Source organism: Cygnus olor, chromosome 12 (genome assembly GCF_009769625.2).
Source record: "Cygnus olor isolate bCygOlo1 chromosome 12, bCygOlo1.pri.v2, whole genome shotgun sequence".
NCBI classification, from domain to species: domain Eukaryota; kingdom Metazoa; phylum Chordata; class Aves; order Anseriformes; family Anatidae; genus Cygnus; species Cygnus olor.
The window spans coordinates 20,936,069-20,957,555 of record NC_049180.1 but is presented as its reverse complement, the minus strand read 5'-3'; the positions used below and the strand labels follow the sequence as shown (position 1 = coordinate 20,957,555).

At 39.0% G+C, this 21,487-nt stretch overlaps 1 long non-coding RNA gene across 1 annotated transcript; it reads left to right on the top strand.

Moving 5' to 3' along the window:
* Positions 1-1,838: 1,838 nt before the first annotated feature.
* On the top strand, positions 1,839-10,002 carry LOC121076662. The gene is made up of 3 exons (XR_005823655.1): positions 1,839-1,949; positions 4,946-5,099; positions 9,962-10,002. It is a non-coding gene; the product is annotated as an uncharacterized LOC121076662 (long non-coding RNA).
* Positions 10,003-21,487: the final 11,485 nt, after the last annotated feature.

Genomic DNA, 21,487 nt, shown 5'->3' with positions numbered 1-21,487 from the left:
TGCTTTAGTTTAACTGTGAAGTGATGCAAGTACATTATCACAGGTATCCTGCAGTGGCTAGGTAGCGCTGCCCACCATTTTTGCTGTTGAACACAGCCAAACTTTGTGCTTGGTCACAAAATATGGTTTAAAATAGTCAGTTACTTAAATCCTTTCTCTTTGCTTCTACACCATAAGATATTCACTTGTGTATTAGCTAATCATAAACATAATTTATACAAAAAAAGAATGGAAAACACATTTAAGTCTACATTTATGAAAAGAAACATTTAATCTCAGCTTAGAAAGGACAGATAAATTTTCAGTTAGGCAAGTAAAAAGAAAGAACATAATTTTTTTTTCCATGCCCCGTGAGATAATTCTGTGTCAAAAACACAACATTGGTAAGAAAACAACAAAAAAAAAAGCAACACAAAAACTAGATACGTTAACTAGTGCTGCTGAACTTCAAGTCTGTCTATCTAGAACAACATTAGTAGATAAAAGTTTGGTAACTGTGCACTTAAATAGCTTTGCTCACACATCAGAAGAGTCTGCAGGTAGATGACTCTGCACCTTAGGTTGGTGTTTCTCTTGCAGACACACCTCTTCCTCCCACCAGAGCAGTGCTGCCTCCCCAGCAAACTTTTACCTGATATCCCTTTTAGAAAGAAATGCTGGAAGTGGAATTCTCTTAAACCCTCAAGCACAGTGGTGCAGTTATATCATAAATCAAATTAATTAAACAGTGTTTAAATCTATCAGGGCTTCCAAGAAGCCTGACGAATTTCACCCTGCTAGCAAGTCAAAAGGGAAGCTGAATTGTAAGGAACAAGGCCCCTCACAGCCATTGCTAGCCTTATTTTTGCAAAGGACAGAGCAGCCCTTCATCATGGGCACTGCAGGGGAGAGGAGCAGCAAGCAGAGTCTGTCTCCAATAACCGACCTAGGCCAAGTCATCCTGATTTTCTGGCCTTTCCCAGCTGGCTGTTGTCAGGCAGCTCCTCCTCTCTCCCCATGACCAGTCCTGCTCTCCTCCTGGGTTCAGCCTCACACAGCTGCTCCCAGTAAGAGAGGTATGTATCCTGCTGCCTGGCACCAAGCATCCAAACCCATCCCTCACTGTTTAATGTACGTATTTTCCTAATTTAAGTTCTAATGAGCCTGCCTGCTTTGGGCATCTGGTACAGCCACCCCAAATAGCCTCTACATGGGGCTGAACAAGAGTAGGTTCTGCTGATGTCTATGCTGTGAAGGAGGCCAGGGTGAGGAGCCTGTTGCAGACCTAATTCAGCTTTGAGAGAGCAGGTAGGGAGCTGCCTTCCCCAAGTCCTATGGTCAGCCTTCCAAACCGGGGACAGTGTATTTCTGAGAAGGGTTTGTAGCTCTCATGCCAGGTTTCTGGGAGCCAATAGGTCTCTGCTGAAGCCTTCGCCTTCTCCTCACACCTCCAGGCCCCAAGGAGAGGAAAAGACGCCCCGTGCGCTGCGGCCCTCCTAGTCATGGGGAGAAGGGAGGGAGAAAGGGGGGTTGTAAGAGAGGAAGAAATTCTTTGTATATAGCAATCAGGAAAGCCAAAGAAAAACCTCCTTCATGAGACACCAGAATGAAACAGGGACAGGATTTTGAAAATGCTTTGGGTTACAGCAGCAGTGCTGATAGCATCAGCAGATTGCCTGACTCTTTAATTTCATGTTACCAATTACTACAATCAAATTGATTACATGAACTGAATTCATGTGTATTACCTGAGCGTGTGGCCCCTGGTGTTTTGAATACTTATGCATAAAAATTGCTATAATTCTTGTTAATAGTTATTATAGTTCATCTATTGCTCATCTATAGTCTCTTGAAGATATAATAGAGAGAGAGACAATGGGGAAATGGAGTCTAACACCCCGACTGAGGCTGAATCGCACCAGAGCCAGTGTTAGTCAAGCTTTGACTGAGGAATGCCCAAAACATTTCAAGTAAGTCAAAACTGCTGAAAACCTGGCCGAGTTCCCTCCTTTATGAAAACTTTCCAAAGATTTACCCAGCTTTTTGCCATGGAGTTATTTCCTTTGAGAAAGATAGTGCAAGGGCAGGAGTTCATTTTGCCAAATAAATATTACTCAATGCTTGTGAAGTCCTGGCATTTCCGAACCTAAAGCAACAAAATCCATTTAGCACCAGGAGTCAGGATTTCTTGCTCCCTTGGTACCCTGCCAGCTCCAGGCTGTGCCAAAGCCGCTATTGCCAAGGGGATAATGAGGTAATGTGCCTGGGTGATAAAATTCTGGCTTTCTGGCTTGTCGCCTGAGATATAAGACGGCACACACCTATGATCATATGAAAAGGCAGTGTGGGGTCTTTTAGGAGGCTTTCCTGCCTAAAATAATGTATCTGAGAAAAGAAGGAGCCAGGAATTAGACAGAGAAAAGCATCCCTTAACTGCTTATAAACTGAAAGGAAACTTCAGTGGCAGAATACTAGTCAATGCCTAAACCAGTCTGCTTTAACTAATGCTTGTTGGATGTTGAATTACAACAGAAAGCCTATGTTAATGCATGTGAGAGCCACATGAATATCAAACAAATTCATTATGATCAGTGCTATTACAGTGAATACCAAATGAGTTCATAATGATGGAACAATGAAACTGTTACTGATAGATTTTATTTCTGCAACAAATCCTCTGTATAAGGGTCCACTCCTGTAGTATTAATTCTAATATGACTGCATCTGAATATTAGTATCATCAGATAAGTTATACCTTTCAATAGTCTGAACTATATAGTTGAACCTTTTTTTCCCCACCAGTACATCGTCTTTTTTATCTCAAATTGTCCTTAAAGTTTGATGACTATTGTAAAGGGGTAACACTTTATTTTAAGTATCCAATCATTAGAAATTCATTTAGTATTCATTGCAATAACACTAATACAATAGAATTGAATGAATAAGAAATTCATTTGGTATTCATATGGATGTGAGATGTACCTCTAAAAGAGTTTCACTCTAATTCAGCATTATTTTAGCATTATTTAATGGACATTTACTGGTAAAGATGACTTAATTTCTATACTTAGATATTTAGATTATTATTATTATGAATTAATTTATTTATTTTTTTACAAAAAGTATTAGGATATATGGCAAATTCATCAGAATATGATGTGTTTCATACCTGAGCAAGAGCATCAGCTTTATGAAAATGGTTAAAAGGAATTCTGAACACTTTTTTTTTTTCCCCCCTCTTTGGTATTTACATATTTACAGAACTTGCTAGTTACAGGGGTTGCATAAATTATTTGATAATACAATGCATCCTTGCTGATTGGAGAACTATTATTTTGTATCAGACCTTAAAGCACAGAAATATCTTGTTTATTATCCTGAAGGACTTCTAATGTATAAATTGCAATTGTAAGAACAAAGGCAAATCAAGCTTTCCTGCAGATTATGATCATTAGAGGCAGAAAAGAGCTACATCCGTGTTCGACTGTTGCACACAGTTTAAGTAAATTGAAGAAATGCCCCTACCCAGCAAAGGCGAAGCCTTATAGATAACCTTTCCTTCCTCTTTAAGCTTACTCTCTACTACCCATTAGTGATGGTTACTAGCAAGCTGCAGCCACATCACTGAATTTGACAAAGTTATTCTGAACCCAGAGGGATTATGATGGTTTGCCTATAATTTCTGGACTTCAGCAAACACACAAATGCATTTATGAAGTACCAACCATCCTTTCAGCTAACTCTTCATTAAAATGTATTTAGATGTCCTTCAAAAAAAAATAATAAAAAAATCATCTTACAGTGAAACTCAAACTGGCTGATTCCCAGGCTTACAGTTACTTTCCTATCAAGAATTAATGCAATATCATGCACACACCATTACTGAAAAATTCTACGCTGTTTTTTGCCAAGTGTTCCTATATAACAGTTTTATCACAAGTCTGACAGCCGCCATAAAAATTCCAGGCATTCTATATCAACAGCCCTCTTTGTACTAAGTTATTAAACATTAAATTTTTATTCGTCATTTGTATTCTGTTATGCAAAATAAGCTCCTTGATAAGATGTGTCTTCTTAATTGGGCCCTTGATGCTTCTTGGATCGGAGTTGTCAGATTAGCTGGAAGAAGAGGCTCTGCATTGAGCCAGCTCGCTACCAGGAGACCAATAGCTTTGTAACAACGATATTAAGTTAGAGGGGCCAAATGGAGGGCAGCACTAGGCTCAGGTGAGACTCTACATCTGTGCATGTCTTATGCTCAGGCACTTTTCTCATAGCATCAGCAGGGCTGATGGAAATAGATTTGTTTGTTGTTTACAGCATGCAGCTGTGGATGCTGCTGCATGGGAGTTGTATAAGATTGAAGCAAATTTGTACTGAGACTAAAATATTGAGCTTTTCTCCAGTCAGCAGTCTCTGGAATCTTATTGTCGAAACTTTATCTAGTTGTAACCCTCCCCAGGGTGATTTTCATTTGCAGCTGCCCTGCTCTCTCACCGCCTGTCCCACACTGCCTCTGCATCAGCCAGTGCAGGGGTAGACTCCTGGTGTGCAAGTCAGTGGCTGGGCCGTGCAGGGGCAGCAACAACTGGGTCAAGCAGCTTGTACCCTGGGTTTTCCAGAAAGCTGTTTGATTCCCACAGACCCCTCTGACAGCTGTCATTATGAGACATCATTATTTTCATCTCTTTTAGCTACAACCTGAAGAAAGGGCTCAACATTTAGTGTGGCGCTTGGTCACAAAGCATAATAAGAAATCTCTCGAGCACAAGGAGGAAAAAAAGTCATGAAAATGTAGGATTTATTATCTTCATAAGGTAGACCAATTTTAACAGAAGTATGATACCATTCCAGACAGGTGCTAGAAATTTAACAGATTAATACTTTTGGTACTTGTTTTACTGAATTCTCCTGTAATTCTGAAAAAATGACTCTTTCATTTAATGCATTATTTTCTGCATTGCAGCCAGACATGGAGGCATACATGGAGACCTAACCAACTTAAGAGTCTTTGCTCTGTGTGGAAGGAATACAACTGCTGCCTCAGTAGACCAACCACACCAAGAATATGTGAAGGGAATCATGTTTCCATTTTGCAGATGGGAAATGGAGACTAAATGGTATGGCCAAAGTCACACTCAGAAGCTGTGCTGGAACAGCACATTAAACTGAAATTTCTCTATTTGACAAGGTGTCCTAACCACAAGACCTTCATCTTGTCATAATTAAACAAGGCTTATTTAGTATTTAGCAAAACACTATACTTCAGGCTGTTGTATGACCTTTCACAATGCATTGCTTTTACTGGTTTAACTTCAGAAATCCATCTGTAGTTTTCTTCTAGGACAATGATTTTTCAGACTTTTCCATGAAACAAACAAACAAACAAAAAACCCTGAGAAATATCAATATGCAATATTATATGGATTTAATAACCTATTGCTCTGAGATTGTTTTCAATTGTTGTCTATGAAAAGTTTAGATATTTTAATATGGATTTTTTAAGAAGTCTTTTAAAGGAGTATAAAGCCTAATCCTATATTCTGGTGTACATTTTCATTTCAGTACACCTGCTGGAATTTAGATTATGGGTGACGCCAAGGACTAGCGATCAATCTCACATCTTTACTATCTTCTCTTTAGCCACAGTGATATTTTTTAAGTACCTCGTCTCTACAGGACATTTGACTGAAGTTTTGATATCGAGCTGCAGAAATGATTTCTGCAGAAGGAAGTAGTAATGAATTCCGTATGTGTGACCCTATGCATTCTTTTTCTAGTTTAGTATGAAGGCCTTCTGCAAATCTTTCTGTGTTTGTTCATAGGTGTCCTCATGTGGGCTGTGTAACTGCAAGGCTGTGGTGGATCAGTGGATATTTCAGCAGCAGAGCTGATAATATGAGTTTATGCCTACCATGCCTTGTGCTTTTAGCTGGGACGAGGGTCAAACAGCAGAAGCATGGTGGGGGGAAAAAGCAGCTGTAATGCCCAAAGCCATTACAAATGCGTTCAGAGACATTCTTTCTCTCTGTTACGCATGCTAAGGCCTGCTTTCTTTCTTTCATGCTAAGGACATCTGTTCCTCTTAAGGACATTCGGTGCTTGCTTCCTATTCTAAGACCACCCAAGCCAGATGTGTGTTCAAAGATGAGAAAAAGTAGTTGGTAAAGGCATGTGTCCCAACATCAGCATCTCACACAGCCCAAGGGGAAGTGGGGGAGATGGTGCTGGCAGTGCCCTCTCCATATCTACAGTCAGCTGTGAAAGGAGAGAAGAAGACATGCATTTCCAGCACTTCTCCATTGATTATTTGGTGTAAACCTCTTCAGTATTCAGAACACTTTCCCTGGAGCAGGGTAGAACAGCTTGCTCACTCAGTGTCCCTGTGCCTGGTGCCCAGCGGGTCTCCCCATCAGGCAGCACACTTCCCTTCCTTGGATCAGAAAGTTCCTCACAGCACTTAAGACATTTTTTAAGCCTTGTTTGTAGAAAATTATGAAGATTTCAAAAGGAGAAAGGGAGGTGAGTCTTCAGATTCTGGGGGGAGCTTGCTCTTATCTGCAGAATTAAAACCCATGATCCTGAGTGGCTAAATAGATACATTCCAACCATAATAATTCTTTTAAGAGATACCAGCTCACCCATGTGATTTCAGAAGCCATGGCTCCAGCATCTGGCTGTGTTTTGACGTTTCTAAGATGTAGAGGTATTGTGTGGAATTGCAATGTTTTTGCTCAAACGTCAGTGATAATATTCCTGGCATGCTCAAGCAGTGGATATTCCTGTGCCGAGATACCTCATTATCTGCAGATGCCATAATGAGAATATGAACGCTGTCAATCACTTTAAGACACTTGTAAAAGCAATAACATAGGAAAGCTTTCCTTGATTTTCTGTTACTGCAGCGTGTTGGTTGGCTGGGAAAATTGTTCATGTGTGAGGAACTGGGACTTTGTTTGGCCTCTTCTTTACTTGAATTTGTCAAGTCTTGAGCTACTCTCGTTAAATACCTCCCATTCATCTTGTCTTCAGAGGGGGCTAATGACACACAGGAAATTCTCCCTTAATTTCTCAGATAACTGTTACCTGTAAGACTGATTGTAGGGGACATGCAGTGGCTCATCCCCAGATATGACACCACTGCTGCCAGATCATTCTCAATTATACCATTAAGGTTTATGGACTCTCCCTCACTGTTTACTTCAAGTCCACACAGGCAGTCATACTTTCAACCCAAAAAGCTATTAGAACAAGCTATCCCTGGAAGTCACCTTTTCATCTAGAAGGGCTTTCCCAAGCAAGATGTCTGAAGCTTTTAATAAGTGTTATGAAACCCCTACAGATGTAGATACAAAGCATCTGCAATAGTTGACAGCTTCACAGATTTATTTAAGTTATTTCTGAAAGGCATATTCTGTAAGTAAACATCTTATGGTTCCTAATTATCAAAAGGTTAAATAGTTTGACTACTTTCTCCTTACTTTTTGCTCATTTCAGTTTGACATCCATGGAATACTGGATATATAATATTAATCTTCCTTGACTTTGATATCTAAAAGTTAGACAATTAAGTCTGAGCTAGCTACCCTTTAAAGTCAGTGGAGTGAAACAGGGCAGTTTGTGCTAAGACAGTCTTAGCATTGGTCAAATGAAATGGATTTATAGTCTTCACTGATTATAAAATAAGATGTAGCTTAGTGAGTAGTGCAGGTTAGATACCTGACTTTACCTATTTAATGCTGTGTGAGATTGATTCCACTCATTACTAGCCAGCATATTGCATTATGTGTTTGTGCTCTCCACACATCTGAACAAAAAAAAACAATACAGAGAAGCCAGGGGTGGCTCACCAGGAGTGCCAGTACCCGAGGCTATGCCACCAGCTGGGAAGCTTGCCTCACCCATATGTGCTGCAGGCCAGCCCAGCGAAATGGCTTTTTGCCTAAGCAATGCCTGGGTGCCCCTGTTGATTTTCTGTGTGTTGGTGTTATAATGAAAACTGTGTTAAGCTGAATAAAATCAAAAGCAGGGGCAGGAGAGCATCTGTTTCCCTGAGGAAGCACCTCTACATTTCCTGCTTCCTTGGCCAAAGTCATAGAGTCGGGCTCCTACCTCTGCACACCCCCTGGGTCTGTTCTGCTCCAGCAGGAGGAGGTGTAATGTTTTATGCAGAATATGCTTCTGCCTGACCATTTCTGGAGGCTGCTGATGTATTCCCCTCTCCTCTTTTAATTGATAAATTAATGAATTCAGCGCTGATTTCACTTTGCCCTTTTGAGCGTTGGAAGGCATGATAAACAGTAATCATCATTGCACTGGTGGGAGGCTGAACATGGCTTTGGATAACAGCTCTTCACAAACGTTGAGAAAGTTGCCTTGGGTGGCCACAGACGGGCAGGCGACATGGCTGTGTAGCACTGCAGAGGTTTTCGGCTCCGTCGCTGGATGCGCCTGATCTGCTGGGCAGCTTTGATGTACTGGAGTTGCTGGCATACAGCCTTCGCACCACTCATAGACCAACGACACCTGAACAAATCTCTTGAGCTCCTTTCTGTAAATCGGTTGAACTTTCACTCTGGACTTGCTTCACACCTTTTGTATTTTACACCAGTCTTGCTACATATTTTTTGAACACAGCTCCTCCCATCTTACCATTGCATTTAACATAAACATAACATAGCATAAATGTGAACTTGATTTTATCATTTCACCAGGACTCCACACAGAAATTCAAACACAGTGTGTGTTTTCATGGAATTCATTTTACCTGTATAATCTCACATTATAACGGTATTGCTTTCCAAAGGGTCATTGCAGACTTGCACTGAGATCATTTTGTCACTGCAAGCTTGTGTGATAATAGGATTATCATAGGCGTGTTTTCAAATTGTTGTAAGATTGCTGTGAGGACTTTAAGTCTCAAGTGTTTGCGTCACTAAGAGTAATACAGACCAAGCTAGAAAACCTGAGAAATGCAAATGTATTACAAAAAGAAAGATACTTGATGTATTTTGCTCATGAAGTAAAACCATTTGTATTTGTAGAAGTTGTGCAACAAGCATGAAAGTAAACCAGGAGAGCTGGAGAGAAATAAAATATTTATCGCAGGTCAGATTTACATATATACATGAAAGTACACACAGAAAAATAAACATGGAGTTACTATCGGTGCCTATAGAGGCAAATGTGCACGTCAATACCTAATTAAACAGCTGTATATGGCACTGTTTTATCAGAGCAGTAATGGTGTCTGTGTGCTAGGGCTGCCCAATTGTGTCAGCTCTTTTATTCTTAAATAAAAATGTCTGGTTACTAACACTACCACTGCAACAGTGAGTATCCTGGTACATACACAAACGTATATGGTTTCTCATTTGAAATGCTGATAGCTATTATATGCCATAGTTCTGATCGAATAGAAAGTGAACGAGACCATAAAACTAACATCATTGAAATAAAGAATTATTATACTCTACTTAAATTTTACACAGGTAGTGGGAAGTATTTCATTTGTGCTTATCCTTTTTGATGCTCTTTGTGTTCTTAAGACTTACTTAATGGAAGAAGAGCTTGTGGATGCTTTGGGGAAAACAACTCCACACAGAAAGGTGTATCATATTCTATTCTAATTCTGTCAGATTTATTTATTTAATATGGATATTAAGCCTACCTACCATTCTGAAAGCTAGGCAAACCTCAGATCACCCTGAATACTTGCCCATCCAAACCTTAGTCAGTGACAGATTAGTTTAGCAAAGGGCCTTACTTGGCTGTCCCAGCTGGCTTCTATACTCACTTCAAAAATATGTTTTCATCAAATGCTCTTCAGCTGACAGCTGATTTGGGGGGCAAATAAGAACAGAAAAACTCTTGGCAATTTAATTTTTCAATGAAAGCTTTGACAAAAGAATATACTTTTTCCATTGTTAAATTCTAATAATTTTCAACATTATTTTCTGAATAACTCTTAAACAACCTGTAGGTTTTGTCATTGGTTCCAGCTCAGAAGCCACCAACCTTTAGGAGAGTTAAGAGAATTTTCAGCTGGTCCTGAGGAGACTTCTGTCTACACATGGCTTGTTTAAGTGCGTCAACATGGTATGAGACACATCTGGGGTGGCTATGTATGGATGATATGTTAAGGGCTGGAGCTGTGGGAAAAGGGCTTGGAGTGGCAGCCGTTTTAAACCCAGTTCTGCCAGACGCTGAAATCATTGAGTCGTAGAATAATTTATGTTGAACAGGACCTCTGGAGGTCTTCTGCTCCAACCCCTTACTTAGAGGCGGGTTAAACTTCTGGAATATCTTCATAACCTTTTAATCTTATCTAATTTCAGAGTTATCTTACCTTTCATTCAAGGGTATGAATGCACCTTTGAAAATGGAGTTTTATACTCATTTTGAAGTTTGGCAAGCTTATTCCTCAAGTAACCTAAAGCTGCTGGCTTAATCAGAACCACAGGTTTCACATCCTGGCTCCCAATTTTGTGCTCTGCCTGCTAGACATGCTGCTTGTCTACAGTACAAGTGGTTATTATTTACATGGAGGTATGGGATCCTTGTGATGAAATGCCCATCAAAGAAACAAAGTGGTCATCACTGCAGGCTCTTTTTTTTTAAAATCTTGATACCATTCAGAGTTGTATACATGTGTTTCCCACAGGCAGATTTTGACCCTTACTGCACAAATTAGAAAAATAGCTTGGTTATTAAAGAAATGTGGTTTGAAACTGCTTGGCTAGTTGCTAAGCATATCTGTGATTACCTCAATTCAGATTTACCTAAAAATATAAAGCTTCCAGTGAAATGTAAGGAAAGCAAGGAAAAATAATGCTTTCACGTGTAAATGACATATGTTGGACAACCCAAATAAAAACCTGCATGTGGTTATATTCAGGGCTCCCTTTTGTTTTGCAGCTCTGTGTATACTGCATCAAGGTCTACAGTTGCTGACCACTGCTTTGATTATCTCACTGTAGCACATAATGTTTCATACCCAGAGAATGTATTCCAGCAAGCCCCTAAATTGTATTTGGACAAAGAATAATTGAACACTGGACAGAATAACAAATGCTATGGTCAAGTTTGCTTCATGGGTTTATCGTGTTGTATTAACATGATAGAAATATGAATACTTAAATCTTATCTCAGGTGTAGTTTATAACTGCATTAATCATTTATTGTATTATATATTTTTCATGTCACTAAGATTGTGAGGAAAAGATTCAATTTTCCCAGTGCAGTCAGTTGAATGTGGTTTAGATAAGTTAAAGGCGCTGCATTAAACTGTTTCAACATGGCTTTCTCTTATAGGTCCTATAAAAGGATGGGAAACATACATCAAACAGTAATAACTGGTATATTTTACTTTTTAAATATAGTCATATAGCAGTACATTTTCCATTTTCATTAAAATCAGATAAATGAAGTTACTAAGTTTGCCACTTACAGGTAAACATATTCAAATTTACATGGTCATTTTTACCTACTATATTTGCTTAAAATTGTTAGGGGGAAATGCTCTCCTATCAATTAAAGCAGCATCTTGATAGACACTGAAATTATTCAGAGATATTGCAAAGAGTGACGACAAATACCCTCAATACTCCCAACAGTGTTTCACTTGCTTATATTTACTGGTGATGTGGAATATGAGCCTTCCAAAAAAAGAGAGTGACTCCCCAGCATGAATCTCTGAGGTTTCAGCACACCGCAAAGCACTCCCATTTCACTCCACATAAAAAAAGGAATAGGTACCAGCATATGCATCATGCACTGCTAACTGCCTTTTTAGACCATTATATGAACATTGCACATTCATTGCCCATGAATTATACGTAGATTCTCATTTGCAAGAGAGAACTGATTCATTTCCTCGAAATCAAGAGGTGACTGAAGGAAAACAGCAGATGAAAAGATGAAGTCTGCTGGGAAGGCTGCCCTTTTCTGCAGGCTGAGCTGGGGATGAAAAGCCATAACTGGATGAGGCAGCGCTAATCTGTGAAGGTGTCTTGTCCAGCTGAAGTGGGTTGGGACGTACAGGTGAGTGTCTGGTGATTAGGTCCTTTTGGAGTGCCTTTTATTGATGGTTTCATATGTGGCCACGGGGACTCATACCATAGGGTGCTGAGCAGCTCCTCCTGCTCCTTGGGGAGCAGTGTGGGGGATCAGGTCTGGCTGGGATCAAGTCTGGCCAGGATCTGGTCTGGTGATACCAACTGTGCCTAAACACTGTGGCTGGAGATGAATGCAAACTTTCACAATTGCTCCTAGCCATGTTTGGGAAAGTCCCGTTTAATACTAACAAAAACAAACCAAAGCAAAACAAAAATGGTAATTGCATTGCTATTGCTGTCATGCTTTGCCATCATTCATTATTACAGCTTTTAAAAGTTTTGCTTCCAGGAAGCCAATTGAAATTCCAGAATCCTTACATTGTGACCATTCTTTTGATGCAGAATTCCCCTCAATCATTTGTATGTACCTGTGGGACTTCAGAATCATGCTCTGCTTGATTGATTATTGTAGAAATAAGTAGGATGTTATAAATATACTGTACAATAATAACTTATTTTTTCTGGTTAGATTTCTTCTAATAGAGATCAACTGAAAAAATCATAATGAAGTTGTACAATATGGAAGATTCCCTGCCATGGAAGATTTATGTGCCTAGGCTGTAAGTGATGAGTGAAGTGTTTGCCAGCACTCAATTAGTAGTTCGTATGTCATTACTGAATTTTTAGAGGGTTTTTCTTAAACTACTTTGAAGTACAGTGTCAAAAAATGCTAAATCAATTACATACATGTCCTTGTATCTATCCCATAAGGATATCTGCCATGATTTTTTAATGGTCCTTTTAGACTTCATGTTTACTTCCATGAAGTGAAGTAAAGGTCATAATGCAGTGCAAATTATTTCTTAAAGTTTAGAAAAAAAACCACAAACAGCAGGCCATAGAATAGAAAGGTGAGATTCAAAGACACAAATCACTTTACAGTCACAAAAATTGCCAAAAAATAGCAGCTTGCAGCTGTGCACAGCAGGGACAGAAAACATTAAACACATGTTAAGTAACAAATAGGAGACTTAAATATAGCTAAAAGTGGACCTTATTCTGAATAAATCATGTAAACTGCATCATAATGGTTCTAAGGAACGTAATGGATCATGTGAAATATGCTAAATTTATGTTGTTAAAAAAATCAATAGTTAACCCCCTCCCTCTTAAAAAAAGGACTGTTGAGTCCATGAGTAAATATTTTGTCTCTCATTTTCATTCTATATGTACAGCTGGATTTGTGAAATTTCATTTCAGTTAAGGGCAAAGCAGGACTTGCATTCAAAGCAGTTCAGGTTTTGGGTATGAAACTATTTAACATTCTCTTTACAGAGGCTGGACTTTTAATGAAATTGTCCTTTTTCCCTTTCTTCCATTACAAATGCAAAGGATGTGGATTATCCCATTTTTGATATACTCCTTGCGAAGTGTCTGAATTGGTCTCTCCAGCATCCCGCATTCATTTGTAGTGCCTGTGAAAGGGCAGCCATTGCTCAATGGGCGATTCTCATCCCATCCTTTCTACTGTCTGGGAAAGAGCGAGTGAGCGCGAGAGTGAGGGAGAGAGGAGGGGAAGAAAGAATCTCTCCTTTTTATGAGAAGCATGAAAAATAAATCACTGGTTTGAGTATTCAAATCAATCCTGCTGGCAACTATCTTTCCCTTGAAATGTTTGTTGCCTGTATATTTCTGTCTTCTGAATATTTTCAGGCCTTTTTGCTTGCCTTCCACAGTGAGGGGCATGTTTTACTTTTCCTGTATGTATCTTTTTTGAGATTAATGCACCTTAATGACATAATTGTGTACAGTGATGGGAAGGTCCCCAAGTTTGCTTTTCTTCTCATCTCAGTTGCACTTAAATCAGCTCTCAGGCTTTGATGTTTTTTCCTTTAGGGCTATCTTTCTTATAGGCAATATAGCTTACCTATACATTTAGCAAGTCTGCATTCTCTCATTAGATGCATTTTTGTCATCAACAATAAGTTCCCAAGGAGCCTAATGTGAGGGGTAGCGGATACAGTGTGGAATAGAGCCATTGTTTGATAATGCAATATCTCTCATAACAATGTAAATAAGAGGCTGAATACATTTCAGGGCTCCTTTGTGTTGCACATTATTAGATGGTGCTCTATTTCCAATCTGAATATTCATAATATGCTCCTAGAGTGTAGCATCGAAGTAAGTGGCTTTGAGGAATTTTTTTTTTCTAAGTGGAAGGAAAAAAAAAGAAATGAAGAGTGTTCTAATGAGGAACAGTTGAGTACTATGATTTAACATACTTCTGAGGTTTCTATCAGCCTGAAGCCGTTCTTTCTTGGCTTGTACACAGTGCGTTTACATGGAGCTCTGTTTGGATGAGTGCCTTCCAAAGTACTAAATGCTTTAATGTTCTGAAGAATGATAAAAGTGGAAAATGCACACATGCATACACACACACACGTGCAGATACGTATGCAAACATGTCATACACATCTGCACACACAAACACCCTATCCCATACAGCTGTTTTCCTGTTCTCAATGGGTGAAATTTCAAAGGCAAAAATAAAATTGTACCTAGTTTATTTATTTATTACGTGACATTGCATAATACTGAAGTGCTGTTTAAAGGCACATGCTTCTACTCCTTCAGTGTGGGACTGAAGACCAAGAATAGAGAGAGGGGAAGAAAAACATGAAACAAACAAACAAACAATAAAATGCATGTGAGTGTTAGCACTTCCTCCCTGACCTGCCTGACCCTGCTAACCTGCAAATGAGGCAAAGAAGGGTTTGGTTTTAACCTGAACAAGAAGCTGTGCTGCTGGAAATAAGATACTGTAAGTGCAGGCACTGAGCTCTGGAAAGCATCTCTGTTTACCAACGGGCTCTTTGCAATGACCTTCTGAGCTAACAACAGTGATGGGAGTAGAAATGGTAATTGTGATTTTTATAGCACAGGCTTTGCTAATTTCTTTCAGTTCATTCCTAAAAAATCCTAGACCACAGAAGAGAGAGATAAAATCACAAAAACAAAGCTGAATAGGTTAATGAAATGACAATAGAAAAGTGTCCTTAATGGGGATACAATTGCTGCCTGAAATATTTATTACTTACATTTATTTAGATCCTTCACGAAAAAATGTGTCTGTTTTCCTATACTTTGATTTTTGCTCTGAATTTTCGAGGAGTTTTTGTGCTTTTTCATCTAATATTCCTCCTCTAACTCTCCCAACATGATTCATTTCTTTAAGATCTTGTTTTATTTTTAAGTCATCAATTACTCAAACTTTGTTGGCCTATCTATTCTCTGCCATCTGGACCCCATACCTTATTTTAAAGCATGTTCAAATAATGACAACCTTCTTTTCTCAATTAATTTATGGGCTGTGGGGACCATTTTTCATTTGTTATCATGCACTTCCATTTGATCTCTCATATCTTTCTTCTGCATCTGCAACCATAGTGTATAAATCTTCCTCTCAAGCATTGTCATGGTGCCCAAGATATATAGGTGTAACTCCCTATTAGTTCCACAAAACTGACCTTAATTTCTAAAAATGGTATCAGATGCGAATAAAGTTTGGTAAGATGATTTGTTTTGATTTACTTTGTACCACTTATCTTGGAGTTTTCTTCCTACTTTTCTTTTATCTAATTTAGACAGTATAGTCTTGCAAGCCCAGTTGCATGTTTATCCATTACCTTGCTGCCAATGCTGCTCCTTAGAGAGATGGTGCTGTAAGATTTTGGATGCTAAGAATAATAAAATGGCATTTTTCAGTAACCTGTAGTAAGTACGCAATTTCTTTTTGCATTTAAAAATGGTAATTTTGCTTCCAGTAAAATACAGGGATTTTGCAGGTCTGATTGAGGTGACATTAGTCTGGTAAAATGAACAGAAACAGACAAATCCAAATAGCTTTCATTTTATTCTGCTGTGTTGACAAATTATAGGACTTAAAAATTCAATTCTCCCATGGAGCACTTACAAGAAGCTGGTTTGGACTGCTGAAGGGCTGTGGCTCACAAAACAAAACCCCCTCTTTTTTAGTATTGTTACGAAGAGGGAGAGTGTGCACGCATGTGTGTATGTGTGTGTGTGTATGTGTGTTTTGTTTTACACAAACAGCCTTCAGTCCAAACTAAGGATTGCTAATTAAGCAAAAACCAGGACCAGATGTTTATTAAGACCTCTCAGGTTCATGGGATTTGGATTGTGTGCAGTTTTCATGGACTAATTTGAGAAGGGAAAAACCTTTATTGGAATAATGGCCAATTATAATTGCCTACTTTGCCTATTTTTCTTTTATCTGGTGTAGAGGGGAAAAAATATAAGCCCAACCGATCATCCTAGCACTGTTGGTATTAATTCTGCACGTTATTAGGTACATATTATTAATAATAAATACGTAATAATGTACAGATGAAAAATTCCTAAGCCATTTACTTTACGACAAGTTTTTGTGTGTGGTGTTATTAGTTTATCACATGCCACCATTGTTAACCTATTTATATGTAGCCTGCCACGAGGTTTGCATCTGCCAAAGCAGCGATGCGTCACTAGGATGCCAAAAAGCACTGAAACAGGAAGAGTTGCTGTTGGGTCCCAGCATGGTGACTTCATCACAGGCCTCCGCTTCAAACTGTGGAGTAATAAAACTGAATAGCACAATATAAAACTCCATGTTTCATAAGACAAATATTGCTTTACGCATTCATGTCCCTTGTACTATGTTAACTGTAGGAAGAAATGGAATACAGTTTTAGTGACCCCCTGGGACCTATAAAGGCTATTTCTGAGTCTGAATCTTGCTGTTTAATTTAATCATTTATTATATTAATATTCAAATGGGCTGCATCTTATTAGCTACTGCAAAGATGTTAGTATGTCTGAAATAAATACCTAATTATGCTTTTGAAGAGAGAGGTTCTAAAGACTTTTGTACATTTGTGCTAATAGAACAGTTCATTTGCAGATTTTTTCTGCAGAAATCAGCAGTCTGAGCATTTTGTTTTTTTCCCCTCCTTACTTTGAATAAAATACGAACACAGATCAAATATACCTTTGTGATGCCCAAATAGCACATACAAGTTCTCCCCTTTGTACTGTTAGACTTCATTCTCCGAGCGAGTGAGTTATACAGTAGCAAACTGACCAGTGCCCTCAGCTTCTAGCTCAATAACACATTAATAAAAATAACTGCTTTAACCAAATTACCATGAAATTAAGTATGTTCTTATTCAAATTAAACAAATGGATATGCTTTTGAAAAACATTTTTGAGCCTGACATGGTCATGTTTAAAACACATTGACATTTTATTGTTTTAAAAGCCCATAATTATTTTTTCCCTTGAGTGCAAACCAAAAAAGATGAGGACTTTGAAATTCACGTTTTCAAACAATGGACAGCAGTTTTTTGCAAAACACATATTGCGATAGTGCAGCAAATGGGCAGCAGGATACAGGGACATGGAGGACAAACTGTTGGTGGATGCCTTGTGCCAGCTCCTCTGCAGGACCTCTAGGAAAAAAATGTTTTACTAGGTCTGCAAGAGGATGAATTGAACTGCAAATACTATGTATGTAAATGGCACTAACAAATTTTAAAGTAGATGCACACAGTGTGTTTAGAGCAGTGCAGAAAATTAGCAATAAATGCAAAAGTTACAGTCTAAAAAACTAGGAATTACAAGTTACTATCTTTCAAAAGATCACCACAACCAAACTTGTAATACTCTTCTTTTTAAGTCTCTAAATCCGCAGTTCCTCCTAATACAAAATTACTTCTTTCATAACTGTTTGCTGAATAAATGATGGTGTTAATAAAAGGTTAAAAGACAGAGACTGCTGGAAGCTGAAGTCCTCATCTTATCCGCCAGCAGCCATGTTAGCAAGCTGCAGGATGAGGTCCTCTGGCCAACCTGCAAAGGGGCTTGCCCTCTCTCAGTGGCAGTGGTGTGGAAACCTTGCCAGAACCTCTTCTGCTGGAGAGGAAGACAGGGATCACAGCTATTATTGCTGTGCAGATTATCGTCCCTCATGCACCCAAAGAAAAGGTGGGTCCGTTCCTCGTTCCTCCCGCTGCTGCCAAAGGGAGTGTCGCCTGCGGGTGCTGAGACAGGTGAACCCCACAGAACTGTCAGGTTGTACCTTGTCTCATCCAGCCCCACAGCTCTTCCCCTGTCTCAAAGGCACCCTTAGGATCGGAAGAACAACAGTCAGTCACACCCCACCATTTGCAGGAGACCCTAGTGACAATTATTTGGTTACCCAAAACAACTGCAGGACTGTAAGAAGGATCGCCGTATGTTACGCTATGCAATACATGATGTTTTAGAACCACTGCTATTCTTAATGAGCAACTGACATAATTAACAAAGGTCACCTGAACTATCCTGTATAGAAAACAATAGCCTGGACAGTTTTCTAATTAATGGAAGCAACATATAAGTAGGTGATGCATTTCCCTGTTGGAAGATACTTAAAAATATACATCGTCGCTCAGTTTTGCCATCATTATTCCTGCAGAGTAGGTAAAGATTAGATTTTCACCATTGGTTTAATGAGTGGAAGCAAAGCGAGGGCATCAATAGTTAACCTTATATTACCCTCTGCTGCACAGACACAGTATCAATGTAGGGGTTTAACTACCATACCACTAAAAACACATATTCCTGCAGTTTTAGACCAGCCGTAAGAATGCTGTGTGTATGTTTTCCTCATTATTTGGATGTGCTGTTTGAATGTTGTGATCAGTGATTCAGAGCACATGATTCATCAGGAAGACATTTGCTAGGCAGACATGTGAGGAGCTGTCTGCCTCTTCAATCTCACTGACAGGGCAAAAATGCTGATTTATAGTAAATCATTAAAATCTGCTTATTATTGCACTGCTTGTTCCTCTTCTCCACTTCAAGCCAGCATCTTGATCTGCATCATGTCTCTTACAATTTTATACTACAGCAAGCAGTTATTTAAACAAGAGAGAAATGATCCTTAGTCTTTATTAGTGCATATGAAAGGATATTTTGTTTAAAGAAGACTAATTAAGAAAGCAGACTCTATTTTCTTGCTCAGTTTAGGGAAAAATAAAGATTTAAAACATCTAAGTGCAAAGAATTGTTGCAGAAAAAAATCAACAGTATTTTAAAATGATTATTGAATAGCTTGTTGTTGTTGTTGTTTTTAAAAATCATAAAGAATCAGCTCAAATACTACCAAATGTATTTGGAAGAGAAGAGAGGTTGGATGGTTATTCAGCTTGTAATAGACCTCAGGGAAGACACAGCTAAATATTATGTGATTTTTGGTGAACCCCCCCACCCCTGAAACCAGCACTTGGTGCCACCTGGGTACAGTAACCATGGGAATGGTCTTTTAAAATCATTTTCAACAAGGAGGGGAAAAAGTTTTGTTTACTTTGAAAGAGATGGTTTTGCGAAATCATACAGTATGTAAATATGCTGTCTGATAGAAAAACAAAGAAACAATACAAAGAGGTCCATATTGTGTATGTGTTACTTACAGTAAAAATTTTAATTTGACGCCTGGGGACAGAAATCCTTGCCACTGAATTACAAAGAAGTGAATAAACTGACTCAAAATTAATCCATACAGATCTGTCCCCTTAATAATACTAATTCCAGAGAACAAAGCAGTGCATAATGCATTTTAAATTAACTTGGAAAATGCATAATTTATATTTGTTTTATTTCTTAATATTTGAACACAGGTACATTTTAGAATGCTAAGGACAAGAAAGGAGAGGACAGATTTTGTTCATATATTGCTGAATTTAAAAAAAATAAAACCAGACAAAATTTTTCAAGCGCTCTTAGAAAAGGACTTCAGCTGTGAAATATTACAGAGAAAGGATAAACACAGTTAGAGGAGAGAAAATGATTTTTAACATGCTGTGAAATGAATATGTTTGGTTAAAATATAAAAAGGGTCCTAATTCCTAATAAAACATTCTGAAATAGATAATTACATATTAGTTTGGATCAAAAATAATGTCCTTACTCATGAGAAGCAATTGAGGGATACCCCACAGGGCGCCCTGTCGGGCATGGCAGGCAGAGAATACCAGATGCGAAGGGCAGGGTAAGGCAGAGCCAGGCAGTGCTCTGCTCCACGAGGAACACACCATGCGTACGGCAAACGTTGGGGTTCCCTTCTGCTTCGTTGTGAATGCTCTACACCTACACACATAATGTTGTCACCTGCCTTTTATAGATCATATTGTGTCATGTGTGGATGGGCAAGGAGAAAACCAGACATCGTGTGAGTAAGCCAGAAAAGCCATGCCTGTGACGCCGAGATGCATTTATCCACAGCCTGCAGGGTAGCTCAGCAAGTTAGTGTTCTCCTTCCCAGTCCAAAGAGCAAACCTTCAGTTACCCATCCCTACATCACCACACAGAAGAGGCAAAGAGTGTCATGTAGCGGTATGGCGGTCTCCTTCCAAGCTGTTGCCTGGGGGACAGACTCGTAGGTGCCACGCTGCCACACTGCACCGTGTCCATGCTGTTGGGTTTGGAAGGTTATTGTTTAGTTGGAAGGAAAAAGAAAGAAATGAAAAAAAAAAAGGAAAAAAAAAAGAAAAAAAAAAAGATTGCTGTTACAGTACAAGCATAGAGGCAGAAGGTAATGCAGTACAAGGAGAGAGCATCTGGAATTAAAGATTTGCAGTTTGGAAAATGTGTCCTGCCTGTTTTCCTCTCTTTTCTTCCAGAATGTCTTTGGATATAGTAAATTGGAAGGGTGTTTGGAGAAGGCCAGGTGAGTGTGTTTAGCATGGCTGTATATGCAGGGATGGGGAGTGCCTATGTTGGATGGGGGCTGTCTGCATTCCCCCTCCAGGGCACCGTTCTGGGGAGCTCCTAAGAAGAAAGCTAAGCTTTCTTAAAGTCAAGAAATCCTGCAAGCATTTCCTTTCTTGTGTCAAAGTTATGGTGCTGAGTGAGGATAGTAACCAGAGTGAAAATTGAATAATTGGTCTTGGTTGACTATATTTACTTGCGGGAACGTCAGCTCACCCAGTATTTAAATCAGTGACAGTACATGTGTAACTGCTAATCAGCAACAATTTAGAATAATTTGCTTGGTGTAGATTTCAGTTAATACAACCAATTGTTAATGCTCTTGGACTGGCTGTCATAGGAGCACATGAAGGGTAAAGAGTATATTTCATGGAGATTTTGCTAAATAATCTTTATGATGTTCCAAAGAGGTTAAATTTGCCTGAGACCAGACTTGCTTACAACACAGAAATTTAGCCCCCAGTTGCTAAGTTATAAATCTTTCTGCCAGATTGGGTAGAACACCACATTACCTTGAACTAAATTTGTAAAGAATGACCACTGTCCTCACAGCTGTAAGAGAAAAATGTAGAGCTTGTCCCAAACCATGGGCTTTAATAGGCTGTTCACATGAAACTAAAAGGTGAGGAGATAAAATGCAGCCA